Below are 14,534 nucleotides of genomic sequence, written 5' to 3'. Positions count from 1 at the left end.
TATATATATATATATATATATATATATATATATATATATATATATATATATATATATATATATATACACACAAACACACACACACCTATAACTCCTCTGTTGAGAGATAGACCCTCTGATATATAGTACATAGGCAGACTCCTCCCTGGACTATCTCTATGGTGTGACGCTAGTAGCTTTCCACACGTGGACTATGGTATTGAAAATCTACATGAGAGCGGTACAGGTTCTGTTTGTTTCGAAAATTTTAATCGCGAACATTTAACTTTATGTGAAGAATTATGTCGTACAATACGTCACGAAAATCGGTATTAGAGGCCAAAATCGTGGATTGGTTGCGAGTGAAATTACTGTGCTTATTGAGAATAGATCGGCGTTATTGAAATACATAGGCATCTAGTTAACAGTCATAACCTTTAAATGGCCGAGATGTTACGTCAACGTACTAATTACAATCAAAGATCCGCTATTATGGAGAGTATTCGCGCTGGGTGTTAAATTTTGAAATAGTTCGATTCTTCTGGTTCTCCAGATCAACTTTGTACGATATTTTTTTTGGCCAAGTACAATACTTTGGAGAAGTCTGGGGAAGGCACCACCAAGGTAAGCGTAACACATAGCTATTCACTGATCTGCTATACTACAGTATGGAAGGAATAAAAATGTTATAGCCCCTTGATATTGGGAAATCCGCTAAACCTCGGAGCTTTAAGAATATAAAACCATTTTCATGTGAATATGAAGTGTCATTGAATCATGTGGTAGTAAAGCATTTGTGCCTGAAACTCAATTCAGTTACTGGCTGAAGAAATTTGAGAGGGGAATAAGAATTGCAAAAAAATACGGCTCTATGCCCTCTCTTGCATTCACTTCTTTGTAATTGGAGGCGTAGGATCAAGTAACGCCGCAAACGACTCATAATTGCTTCCGAAAAATTGAATTTAAGGTTGTCACTGATGAAGAGGATCACTTCAGTGACGCAGAACCTACAGAAGAAGAAGCTGACCGAATTTGGTTGGTTGGGCGAAAATGCAAACACTTTTGGAGTCTGTTGCAAACTTCACCGAGTTTGACTCGGTGGACGACTCTACGCCAATTACAGCAATGCCGACCGTTGAGGAGGTTGTCCATTCCCGTGACCTCTTTGACACGGATGGAGATTCGGACTCGGGAGACAGTGAAAATGATTGGAATGTGAAACGTCCGTCAGTGGCTCTACCAGAAGGGATGGAAGCGCTGGAAACTTTTCAGCAATACATGAGCCAGATGAGCTTGAGTGAGAAAGGGTTCAGCATGATTCACCGCCTCGAAAATACTACCTATTCAGCTTCAGACACTGCGAAATGTGGGAATTCCTCTCTCAACCGCTGGTTATACGAAAAGTCAACCGTTAAGCGAGTCATTCACGGGGGACAATAATTTTGCTCCTTTTGCGAATTACCCGCAATTCGATGGTCTTGTTAAGTTTGGTTCCACGTAGTATGAGTGTGTGTGTATGTATGTATGCGTGTGTGCATGTAGTTGTGTGTTTGTGAGAATGTGTTTGCGTTTTTATTTTAGCATCATTATTTAGAGAACTGTGGCATGGTTGTTCTCTCATCGTCACTTCATTTTATTAAGCATCATTTTTTACGTGGCCCTCGTCAACTGTCAGGCGGCTAGCATCGGGAGGAGCCGTCGAAGGGGCTGCAACCACAACCGTGGCCCCCTAACCCGCCTAACGACGCCACCCTCTGGTCTACAATTCACGCAATTTCACTGCCTTTATATATTTTTTGCCAAGTCCACTACTATCTGTGAAGGATGTTATCACAGGATTGTTTCCGGTCCCCCAAAAGTACTGGAAGGCTTCCAGTGTGTTTTGCCCCTTGATATATGATATTTTCCTTGTTAGCCTCTTCTTGAGTGATTAATTTAAGTGTTTTTTAAAGTCGACCCGGACAAGGTTCCCTTTTGTTAACAGAATGAAGTCCTTATAAATCGTGTTTTTGCGAAGGTGACGAGGTAGTTTGCCAAATTCCATGAGCGAGTTTATTATGATTATTAATTCGTTCGGTTATCCCAAAGACAATACTATCATCGTCACCTCATATTATTCATATTTATCATTGCATCATTTTTGCATGATTCTGTCTCGACTTGGACGACAGGAAGTGGCATGAGTCAAGAGGGGGCCGCCGAAGGGGCTCGTTCGATAACCTTGGCCCCCTACTCCCGCCTCCCATGAACCACCCCTTAGCCACCGTCGAGGAAGAACGCCGTACGTTAATTTTTAGAAATTCAGATTTTCTTCCTCCTGTTCGAACGTGATAATCAGGTAGTCTCCTTCAAACCGGCACACTGCCGCCCTAACAGTCCATTGATGTTTGAAGAATTTTATTTTTCCTTCTGACTTACAGTACGCATATTCCTTTATCATGCGTTTTTTTGGGGGTTTTGCTGTAGTACTCGAGATATTTCGGGTTTGCCCTTTCTCCCTTGCTCATTGCCATGGCGCACGTGCAAATGCTGCTCATCAAGAGTGCGATAAAGAAGTTGGTGAGTTGGGTTGCCTCCATTGGTTCTCTCTTTGCCGCTTTGTCTGCGTAGACCGTTTGGCCAGTCAAGGTTCTTCTCGGCAGGACCTTCCTGATATTCCGGTTCACCGCGTCTCAGATCGAAGTCACCTGTCCGCATTTGATTACCATGTCCCACGCGTCTCCCACCATCCCTGGGCACCACGGGCACTCGTCACTTGGTTTTATTTGGCATTTGTTCAGGAAGCAGCAGTCCGTCGGCCTGCCGTGGGCGAGACGACACACCACTTCTCCAACTCGCCTGAAGGAGGGCGACGCGTGGAAAGTTCCCCAATTTAGATCTTTTTGGGGGATTTTCCCCCGCAGCGGCTAGGTCTATCTGCCGAGCTTGTATGCGGTTATTTAGGGCAACGCTATTAGATATTCCCTGTCGGATAGCTTACTCCGTAAATACGCCGTCGCTTTCGTCGGTGGTGCTACCAAACATATGGGGAAGGATCCCCCGTCGGCCGCGTTTCGTGCCCCCACGTGGCCCCACGCCTTCTTCATGGAAGTGTATAAACTTTCCGGCACCTCTCTTTGCGCGCCAGATTGACCCAGAGTTCTTTTTTGTCCTTAAATATGTACCTATGGGCGTAGAGGAGCCGGAAGGTGTTTAATTTATCCTCTACTCTGACCAGCACCAGACCTTCTTCCCATATCGGGGCGCAAACGGTGGTACTGTCTATCTAATGGCCCTACCTGCCCCACACGAAGTGGACGAGCATGCCTTGCAGCTCTCTGGTCGGCTACTCGGTGATGTTCATGATTTAGAGTTAGTACCAAACCTGCGTGTCAGCAACTGGCTGGCGATCCTTCGCCTTCCCCTTAGGGATAGCCCCGCCCTTCACCCCTTTCCATCCCTCTCTGCCTTCACTGACCTTGTTTTTCAGCGAACGTATATTTTACTCCTAGTTTTTATCTTGCCAAACCCCTATGAAAGGTGCCCCTTACCTGCTTCACTAGTGCCCTAAAGAGTCTTCTTCCGTCTTCTGCTATCTGCCGCCCCAGAAGATCTTGGATTTCTCTTTGAACAATCAAGATGGCTGAACTGCCGTGAGGAGTCGCGAAATCTTTCGCTGAGATGGAGGATCCCATAAACATTGGTGCACTATGACCTCTGCCGTCAGCTTAGATAGAAATAATGCAATAATTTTCAATGCATGTAAACTGACTCGAAGAAGATCACTGAACCACAAGAATGGAGGCGTGAAGATGCCCGCAAACTCGACGAGGATCCCGTGTGCCGACACCGTATGGCTCTCAAGGCTTCCAAACTATCGCCGAATTTTATAGGCGGGAATGGGAAGAATAACTAAAAATACCATTCCAAAAACTATGGGGATTCATTATTGACGTAAAATGACAGACCGAGCCTCCCAAGGTCGCGAAATCCCAATTTGGAGACAGAGCCGCTCCTTAACACTCTCCAGATAAGAGGAGAGCCGCGTCATCAACGACCCGGCTCTGAAAAATGTGGACGGCCAGATTAAATAAAGAGCCTGAGGGTGGAAGTTCGGAGGATGGAGAAGTGACCAAATGAAGACGTCCGCGGTGGGAACCATTTCCAGCACCCATTTTTTCCCCTTTATTTCCCATTCTCACGATCTACATTCTGTACCATTATACTTGTCCTGAGCCAGCATCCTACTGCCACGCAACATTTTCTTTAGCAACCCTCAGTATTATTTCACAAAGGCGACTGATACATTTATTGTTGGCTGGGGTGGTTCATCTAAGTCATGCAAGACTAATTGTTCGTTGGGATTGACAATTGACAAATATGCTAAAATATGAAAACTTAAACCTTCATTTATGATTTTTCAGCTTCATACGGAAGAGCAGGTAAAGCCAGAAAGGAAAAACCGTGATATCTCTTTTGAAGGGCTCACACTCTAGTACCTTAGTTCGCGAAATGCTAAACCTTAAATTATTCTTTTCCCTTGAACTCCTTTTGTAAAAATGAATTAAATATTTTGTATGCCTCAACTTGGAAATCAGTGTAGGTCCTCATTTTTTATTGTTTAGGTGGTTAGTAAATAAAAAAGCAGCATATTTTTCCATTTAAACCGTTTAATCACCCGTAATTCGATCTACCAAATGTTAAGAGGATTCTTACAGAATTGCTAAAAACTCGTATTCTTCCTACCACAACGAAAAGATTGCACTTGAATGTCTAAGAATAGCAATATGACACAACATAAATTGTACTCACAGATTAATTTCCTACGAAAAAAATATGTTACTTTGGTGAGATCACCCGAAAAGAATCTGTGGATCGTAAGCAGTTATGATATAATGGTTAGGGTGATACGTATACCTTTCGTTCAGATGAGGTTTTGAAAGAACGCTGGTGATTAAAATGGAAATGCGCTCATCTGACGGTAAAAATACAAATGGGGGGGTGTCGCAAGAAAACTGGAAAGGGCAAAGCCAACGCGGTTTCATTTGAAAAGGTCTCCCCGAGGAAAATACGAGGTTGGTTTGTTTGTCGAGGGTTAATGGAGTTGGGGGATATTAATACATCCCTAGCCATATGCATATGACACGGAAGTTTTCATTTCCATAATATAACCCGGTAAATACATTCCGTTTGTCATAGATGAAGCTGTATTTTCTTGTCCTCGAAAATGGAGGGGCATCAATTGAAAATGTAAGGCGCTGTCTTGCTACAGGACATGGTTTGCGGCTTTATTTTTAAGGAACCCATGGAACACCGTAAAGGTGACTGTGACCTTTTTGGCAAAATTTCCTCCTGCTGGGCACGACATACAGCCGATTGGACCGAGCCCCGTAGTTGCCAGGACTCAAAATCTCTTTAGTGGCCATCACATTTATCTTGGGAAAGATAATTGAGGTGGTTTCCCGTGCCATTCCTCAATACATACCTTTAATGAAAATGGTCTATTTATTTTTGAACGTTGAAATAAAAACTTTAGCTCAAAGTATAGTCTGTAGCAGGACGATAATAATCTTCTTAAGTGTTAAAAATCAAAGAATAAATCTACTTCTTCATATTCTCTTTAATGCCTCCTTCATACATTCATGGGCAAATATTATTATTCCTATTCTACCGGCTAAGGAACTGTTACTGGAATAAGGTGCTCGACTAGGCCCACAACCTTCGACTAATCAGGAATGTGCGGACATACCTAAAGCAGTTGCCGATTTAAGTCTAGGGGTTATCAAAGCACAGAGACCCTTCCAGCACGTCGTCGAAGTTTTGGTCGTGAAGAGAAATGCGATAGAAAAGGCTCAAAGTTAAATGTATGTGTGACAAATCCCTCGGGATTAAACTAAGATATTGTCCTCTTCTCCCTCATTCCACTTCGAGAGAAAATACGAACTGTCACATTTCCAGTTTAAACGAGTCCCCATTTAACTGTTAGCTTCAGGGAACTGCGAACACTAAAGATTTGCAAACAAGTTATTTCCAAGGCCCCCCTAGGCATGGTCTATTGGGACCATTAATGCTCTGCATGGGAATTTGCAAGCTGCCTGTTTGGTTTCACGAAGTGACATGAGTTAATTACTAAAGAAGTTAAAACCAAAGATAAAATACTTTAACGTTTAAAATAAAACGTTCCGTGACAACATTTATTTTACTTTGAAGGCGTGGACTTGCTTATCTCCAAGCGTATTGTTAAATTATATACTACCTTGATCGAAAAGTTCCCGGAATAACCACCGTGTGGCGCTCCCATCGTTCCGATTTGAGTTCTGTTTTTTTTGTTAAATTGGTACATCTGTTGTTGATATTCCCATTAAATCTTAGTGTCATAACTTGACATTTGCAAAAGTTACGGTCGGTTTTCGGTATGTCCATCAGTGCTTCCTGCGATTTTTCCATTACTTCCTCTCGGCTGCTAAAACGCGTTCCCCGTAATGGTTTTTTAACTCGATTGAACAGAAAGAAGTCACAGGGAGCCAAATCAGGTGAATTCGGTGGCTGTTGGATGGTATTTGTTGCATTTTTCGTCAAAAAATTACGAATAATGATAGCACTGTGCGACGGTGCGTTATCATGGTGCAAAATCCACGAGTTTTCTGCCCACATTTCTGGTCTCTTTCGGCGAATTGCTTCACGCAAACGTCTCATAACGCCCAAATAATACTCTTTGTTTACTGTCTGGCCTTCTGGCAAAAATTCATGATGCACTACACCGTTGTAATCCATGAAAACCGTCAGCATTGCCTTCTTTTTTGACTGAAAACGACGTGGTTTTTTTGGTCTCGGCTCATTTGGTGAACGCCATTCACTTGCCTGATGTCTGGATTGCGTGTCGTACTCATAAACCCACGTCTCGTCTCCAGTAATGATCCTTTTGATGAATGTGGGATCGGATTCAGCCTCGCAAATCATGTCTTTTGCGACGTCAACACGGTCTCTTTTTTGCATGAAATTGAGGTCTTTTGGCACTTTAACTTTGCTGCTACACGACGGAAACCCAAATCATTAACCACAATGTCTTGGGCGGATCCATAGGCAATGTTCAAGTCCTCCGCTATTTCTCTGATGGTTAATTTGCGGTTATTGACCAACATTTCTTTTACTTTATCAATTTTTTCACCGACTTTCGATGTCGATGGTCTGCCACTGCGTTCATCATCTTCGATTGACTCACGACCACTTCTGAACCGCTCGTGCCACTGGTAAACGACCGTTTTTTTTAGAGAATCGTTGCCGAAACACTTTTCCAACATTTCCAACGTCCGTGCGCCACTAAATCCGTTTTTTACGCAAAATTTAATACAAGTTCGTTGTTGCAAATTTAAATCCATTTCTGAAATTGTAAAAAATCGCCAACACACACAGAGATAGATGTACTCTTGGCTACGTAACTTTTGCAAATGTCAAGTTATGACACTAAGATTTAAAGGGAATATCAACAACAGATGTACCAATTTAACAAAAAAAACAGAACTCAAATCGGAACGATGGGAGCGCCACACGGTGGTTATTCCGGGAACTTTTTGTTCAAGGTTATGTGCGAACAAGTCATTACGTATCACTTGAAAAGGGAAAACATTGCGTTAATTTATCGTACCGTAAATCTTCAAAGGTGTCAATCTTCAAAGTTGACAATAAATATCCGTTTATAGCTTAATTTTTCGTCGTGAGTAATAATTGACTAATATGCCAAAATACGAAAACTGAAACCTTCGTACATTATTTTACAGTTTCATTGTGGAAGAGAAGGTAGGGCAAGAAAGAAAAAACCGTGGTATCTTTTTCGAAGGGCTAACACTCTAATACCTTAGGTCGGAAAATCCTAAACCTTAAATTATTATTTCCCCTTGAGCTATTTTTGTAAAAATGAATTAAATTTTTTTCTTTGCCTCGACTTGGAAATCAGTTTAGGTCCTCATTTTTTATTGTTTAGGTGGTTAGTAAATAAAACAAGCCGCGCATTTTATCAGTCAAACCGTATATTACACGTAACGCGATGTACCAAAACTTGCAAATTGATCCTTGCAAAATTGCTAAAAACTTAAATCCTTGCTACGTCAACTATATGATTGGACGTGAATGTCCAGGAATAGCAATGTGAATTGGAATGGTAAAATAGCAAAAGGAATAGCAATCGGCATTGTTGTGTTCTAAGATTCATTTCCCGCGAAAAACATTTTGCGTTGGCTAGATAACCCTAAAAGAATCTGTGGATAATTAGTAGCTTAAAAAAATTGATTAAGGTAAAGCAATTGAAAGGTTAGGCAAGGAAACCGGGAAGTGCAAAGCGCCAAGTTGGTTTCATTTGAAAAGGTCTCCCGGAAGAAAATACCGGGTTGGTTTGTAGTCAAGGGTTATGGGGGTCGGGGGGACACGAAACTTTTCATTTACCTAATATATCCCGTTGAATGCATTCTGTTTGTAATAGATGAAACTGCATTTTCATGTTCTTAAAAATGGATATTCATCATCTGAAAATGTTAGCTGCTGTCTTGCTGCAGGACATAGTGTGCAGCTTTATTTTTTAGCAACACATGGAACACCGAGAGGGTGGATGTGACCTTGTTTGGCGAAATTTCCTCAAGATAAGCCTTTAAATGATGAAAAACGCCGCGTTCCAATTAATCTTTCGTTAAATCTAGGAACATTTTAAATCTTGAAAATCTTGGAACAAGTCTCGAGAACGAACATTGGCAATCTTTGTATGTTGTCTGAAAGCTAGGCAACACGAAATTCGACAGCATGACATTGCATAAGCAGAGGACTCAGTTGGATCCTGGGTAACGCAAGGAAAACTCGATAATGTGCAAAAAAATGGAAAACTCAATTCAATAGGCTACTGTTCAGTTGATAATGTTTAATTCAGCGTTGTTCAGAGCACGGAAGTTAATATCGGATATGGTGGTCAATGAGCACTTGCCAAACCGATTGGGCACCGATGCTTAGAAGTATAAGATAGTAGGGATTGATAGAAGGAGTCAATTCATGATTCACTCGTTCTCAAACACATGCCGTATAAAATGCGCTAAAACGGCACAGGAAAATGGCAAATAAACTAGATGATAATATAATGAAATGTCAATTTCCATTAATTACATTTAGATACAACTCTAGACCACGTGAAGAGAAAACCAGGGAATATAATACTTCAATGCATTACGTCTAACGAAAAAGGCATGGAGCAGGAGTTCTTTGTACTTGAGTACGACTCAATTGCGAATTCTGATCAACCAGTTTATTATTCATGGCAGAGGCCATACTCATTTAAACTGAAAAACATGGTATATAAATCAGACGAATGCTCGATGGAAGATATTTAAGCAGTAAATCAACTGGCATGGGAATTCATATCGAGCAATATCAAATAACTTAACCTTTTAGGCGGGGGACCTGCACTCTTAGAAACGGCGTGTTGTTGTTTAAAAAATGAAAACCTGAAAGAAGATAAATCGGTTTAGTTGAAAGCCTCGGAAATATTTATTGAAACGTTGAAGAAAAATTAACTTTGAAAGGAAGATAAAACATTTGATGTGTTTATGGAAGAAGGATATCTCTCCTTTATCGGCGTAAACCCTCGTCCCTTTTCACTGCCCTCCTTTCCCTTTCCATCCCAACTCTCCCCTCCCTCTAGCGACGTAAACCTGTTGCACTTTGAAGACAACTATCAACTGTCGATATAAGTAGTGATGGATTATTAAAGTGTGGAAAATGAATTATAAATGATTGTTTGTTTCATCGGCAGACCCTTTCAGATAACCAAAAATGTCATTGAATAGTCTGCTGAAATTAATTATTTCCAATTATTTTCCAGAGATGAGCACTCTTTCATCTATGTTTTTATTGGGTTCTTCGTAAGAAAGAGTTTAAAATGTAATTTTATTTTATGAACCGTTTCGTATTCAAATAATACCCGTGATGCGTATATTTTGAAAGTGGCGAAATTGTTGGAAATACTAGGAGAAGGAATGTAATTGCTGGCAAAACTGCGTTTCATCAAGAATCGTTGAGCTGTCCACTTTCCCCAGTATATTTGATCATCAAGTAGCAATTGTCACAGAAATGACCTTTCTCTACACAAATGAATCGGATATTTCTAATTTAGGAGGATCAATGAGAACAAAGTGACAAAATAAAAACAGTTACATCCAATTGCAAGAAAACTTCACCCTCCTTTGTTACCCTTCTCCATATTACATCCTTGGTGCATAAGCTTGATTGCTCACCAACTGAATTAAGTGAATACTGTTGCACAGGTATAAAATGAACATCGATATCACATCCTCAGACGGAGTAATTCTTTGAAGCAAGGAAATTGCTGTCATAAAAACCAAATGCTGAGATGTCAATTCACACCTTACTCACACTGGGTATAGGATAAGGGTTAAAATAACTTCTATAGTGGGATGTCATGAATAAAACCTTAGATCTAAGCCAATTTCATTCAATGTCTTATGTGGTAGTATTTTCTATCACATTTGCAATTGATGAAACAATTCACACATTTTGAAACGTATTTTCGAGCCGTAGCCATGAAGTTTAGTCATGTACGAACATTGTTTGGAATGTGAAAATATATACAAGAGGTTTATATACCGCAAATATATACCGGAATCAAGGTGAATTTATCGGAAATGTATTATATTGAAGATTACCTGGCGTAAGGAAAACGGCATTTTAAGAGACTTGGTGACTATCTATGGCATAGTGTAAGACGATCATCCATCTGCATGAGACATTATGAACTAATGTACCGCACAAATGCTTATTAGGTGATTAAATAGGCATAAACGCTATCCCTGTCTCCCATTATCGTCGCGTTTCTCCGACCAAAACTCGTTTTTAATCGTTCTGGCTCTTGTTCTCCCGGTGGTATGTTTCCTTTGGCGTAGAATTCCAATGACATTGATACTCCGACGTCCACATTTCGGATAAAATTGTCATTCACTCCTTGACCTGGAGTCCAACCGTGAAGAAGTTCAGCTGAAGTGAAAGTAGAAGACTTCGACACGAAAAACCGTAAGTGCCGCATTAAATATAATAAAACCTTAGTAAATATTTATTAGATCGTGTAATGGTAATGCTGAGATATGCCATTTACCGAAAGAAATGTATTACTGATTCATTGCAACTATTCTCTTTACTTAGGTGATAGGCTTCTCTATTCCATTAATGATGACCATATATTTTATATAACCTTAAAAATTCTGCCAATTAAATTTAGACTTTAATACAAATAATATATTCCCAACAAAAGTCTCATACTAAGTGGCTTCGCATTGAGTCTCCAAATAACACAATTTCCCCATTACCAGAAACAATACATAAACTAAAATAAGGATTTAGCATGTTAAAATTTTCTTGTTTATATATCTTCAGCAAATAGCTGGTTTCTTTTCATGAATGGATATATAACCAACATATAATATAGATAATCATAGAGCTCTGCTGAAATGATGCCTTGAGAAAGGATTGAGACAAATTGTTTCAGTAGTAGTAGTAGCATTTAGGGGAGGCGACTGCTGAGGTTATTTGCGCCATAGGGGATGGGTGGGAAAGGATGAAGGGTGGAGAGAAACCTGGCGTCGGGATTAGCCTTCTCTTTACAAAAGGCACCAAGGGGTCCGCAGCTTAACGTTCCATCCGACGGACGGCGTACTCACTCAAAGTGCCCTCCACAAAGCACCTCAAGTATGGATCGAGATACCTCTGAAAAATATTTGACACCGCCGGAATTTGAACCCTGACCCTCTGGGTGAGAAGTCAGTACGTTAGCCCCCGCACCATCTTTATCCCTACTGCCTCAATACACCATTTGATGATGAGTACAAAATTTTATTAATATCCTAATGAGTCTTGGAGCTATGTTTCCTACAAAGGCCCTCACTTAGTCTTTTAGTACCCTGGTATTATTTAGTATCTTGGCATTGTCAAGTTTATAAGTTGAGGTTACCATAGAAGTGGAGCCATCCAGTCTGGGAAGCCAAGGGGAGGCATTTCTTTGAATAGTAGCCTCCGCGGGATCGAGACGGTGCGCGGCAAATGTAATGGCTTCCCACCCAAAGGGCCCGGGTTCAAATGTCGGTGGTGTTGAATATTTTCAGAGGTATCTCGATCCCCACTTGAGTGGCTCGGTGGAGAGTACTATGAGTGAGTATGCCGTCCGTCGGATGGGACGTTAAGCTGCGGACCCCTTGGCGACTTTCGTAAAGAGTACACTAATGCCGAAGCCGGGTTCATCTCCACCCTTCATCCTTTCCTGTCCATCCCCTATGGCGCAAATGACCTCAGCTGTCGGTCTCCTCCCCTAAATACTACTACTAGTAGCCTCCGCTGATATCATTCAGGAAGGTTCATCATCCCTCATAACTTGTTTCATTTCTAGGGTATTCATCTGAATTGTTCTCATTTCATCACCAAATATGGATCCAGGTGTGACTATCCTTGTTGTTGCAGTCTTCCTACTCCTCATTTGGATGTATTCTCAGAAGCCACTACATTTTCCACCAGTTGAGTAAATATAAGTAATTTAACTATCCCTCGGGTTTTTTCTACCAAAATTAACCCATTCCAGCCTCTTATTCATATCTTATAAGTCTTTGACCAATTTTATTAAAACAGTCTATGTTTTTGACAGCAAAATTGTAAGCTGTTGTGATGATAGGTATTATTTTTCGTGAAAGACACTAAGGTTTTTCTATTAATCGTAATTATCGTGTTTGCATGGTTATAAAAACAAACAGTAATTCTTCAAAAGATAATTTCAGTGCTAGAACCTAGATGAAATATAATGTTAGATAATATTTCTGTAAAGGTAAAAACCCTAGTGCTTAAAAATTAGCTTTGAACTAGTGGACTATGGCACAATCCCGGCAACGTTATATGCCTCTGACATTGTATGCATTGTATTTCATCATAACATTTTGTCCCTTTGCAAAGCCTCCAAATTTTTGGAGAACAAGAGGATTCCTTGGTAGCTTAACTAATAAGAAGCGAAAGGTTAAGAGAGGAAATATAAATGTTTTAGCAGTGTGCAAGGTGAGAGGCAAGGAAAATTGTGATTACTGGATTAATAATTATTCAGCAATATACATCAGAGTGGACAAGAGCTAGTGAGGGGTTGTAATAATGTTGAGTAAAAAGGTAGGAAGAAGCACCTAGAGCAAGCAACAGATAAAATATACCTGGTATAGATAAAAGCAGAGCAAATAAACTTGATATATGTTCAGGTGCACATGCCACTTAGCAATCATAGGAAAGAAAGAGTATACGGGGTTTATGATAAGTTAGAGGATGAAATTGTGGATATTCCTGGAGAGAGACATTTGATAGTAATTGGGGATAGGAATATGACATTTGGCAAGGTGAGTGAATAGGGTTAGAAAGGGGGGTATGGTTTAGGAAAAAGGAATGACTGCGGGAAGAGATCAATAGATTTTTTGCAGGAGACATGGTTTAGTCAAAATGAATAGATGGTTTAAACACCACCAAAGGTATAGATAGACATGGGAAACATCCAGGGATCCAGGAGGATAGCAGTTGATAATTTTAATGTTAGACAGATTTAAAAATTGCATGATTAATTTGTCCAGTTTTCCAGGAGCAGATACCGACTCAGACCAAAATGAAGGGTAATGGTCTATTCAATTAGATTAAACAGGGAAAGTGTTACGAGGGCTGTTCAATAAGTACCCGTGTTAGAAATGAAGAAATCACTTTTTCAAAAACAATTTTTTTCAACATAGTCCCCTTTTAGAAAGATACACTTCTCCCAATGTTCCGGCCATTTTTTTCACCTCTCAAAAAATTAGGATTTGTCAAACTCCAAAATACGCAAACCTCGCAAAATACTCTCCTCTGTCTTGGCGATAACTTCCTCGTTTGAGCTAAATTTTTTTCCCGCGAGCCATTTCTTCATTTAGGGAATAGGAAAAAGTCACAGACAGCCAGATCGAATGAATATGGAGGTGCGGCAGCAATTCATAACGTAGTTCATGCAGTTTGGGGGTGACAACTCCGGATGAATGAGCTGGTGCGTTATCATGGTGAAACAGCAATCGCGGCACCCATGGGACCGACAATTTTTTCACCGCCAACTTATCATGTAAAATATTAATTTCCATTCCAGTCGACACACCCATGGCCTCTGCTACTTTACGCACTTTCGTTCGTCGATCAGCGAGAATCATGGCGTGGACTTTTTGAATGATTTCCTTGGTAACCACGTCTGCCGGGCGTCCTGGTCGCTCCTCATCAAAAACAGATGTTCGCCCACGTTTAAATTCGTTGAACCAATATCTAACTGTGGTCATAGATGGCAAAGTATCCCATAAACAGCATCCACATTTTCTTTTATCTCCTCGCATTTCATCCCATCCAAAAACAAAAAGCGAATTACCGGACGATACTGCTCTTTTTCCATCTTAGTGAAAATCACGAAACACGTCTTCCTCGAATGGCTGCCAAATCCAAACTAACGTTTAAATCAGTCTGAAATTTGTTTCACCGTCGTTTGATAGATGACAGCACAT

The sequence above is a fragment of the Hetaerina americana genome, unplaced genomic scaffold (genome assembly GCF_022747635.1).
Source record: "Hetaerina americana unplaced genomic scaffold, ioHetAmer1.1.p SCAF_8, whole genome shotgun sequence".
NCBI classification, from domain to species: domain Eukaryota; kingdom Metazoa; phylum Arthropoda; class Insecta; order Odonata; family Calopterygidae; genus Hetaerina; species Hetaerina americana.
This window is presented reverse-complemented; position numbering follows the sequence as displayed.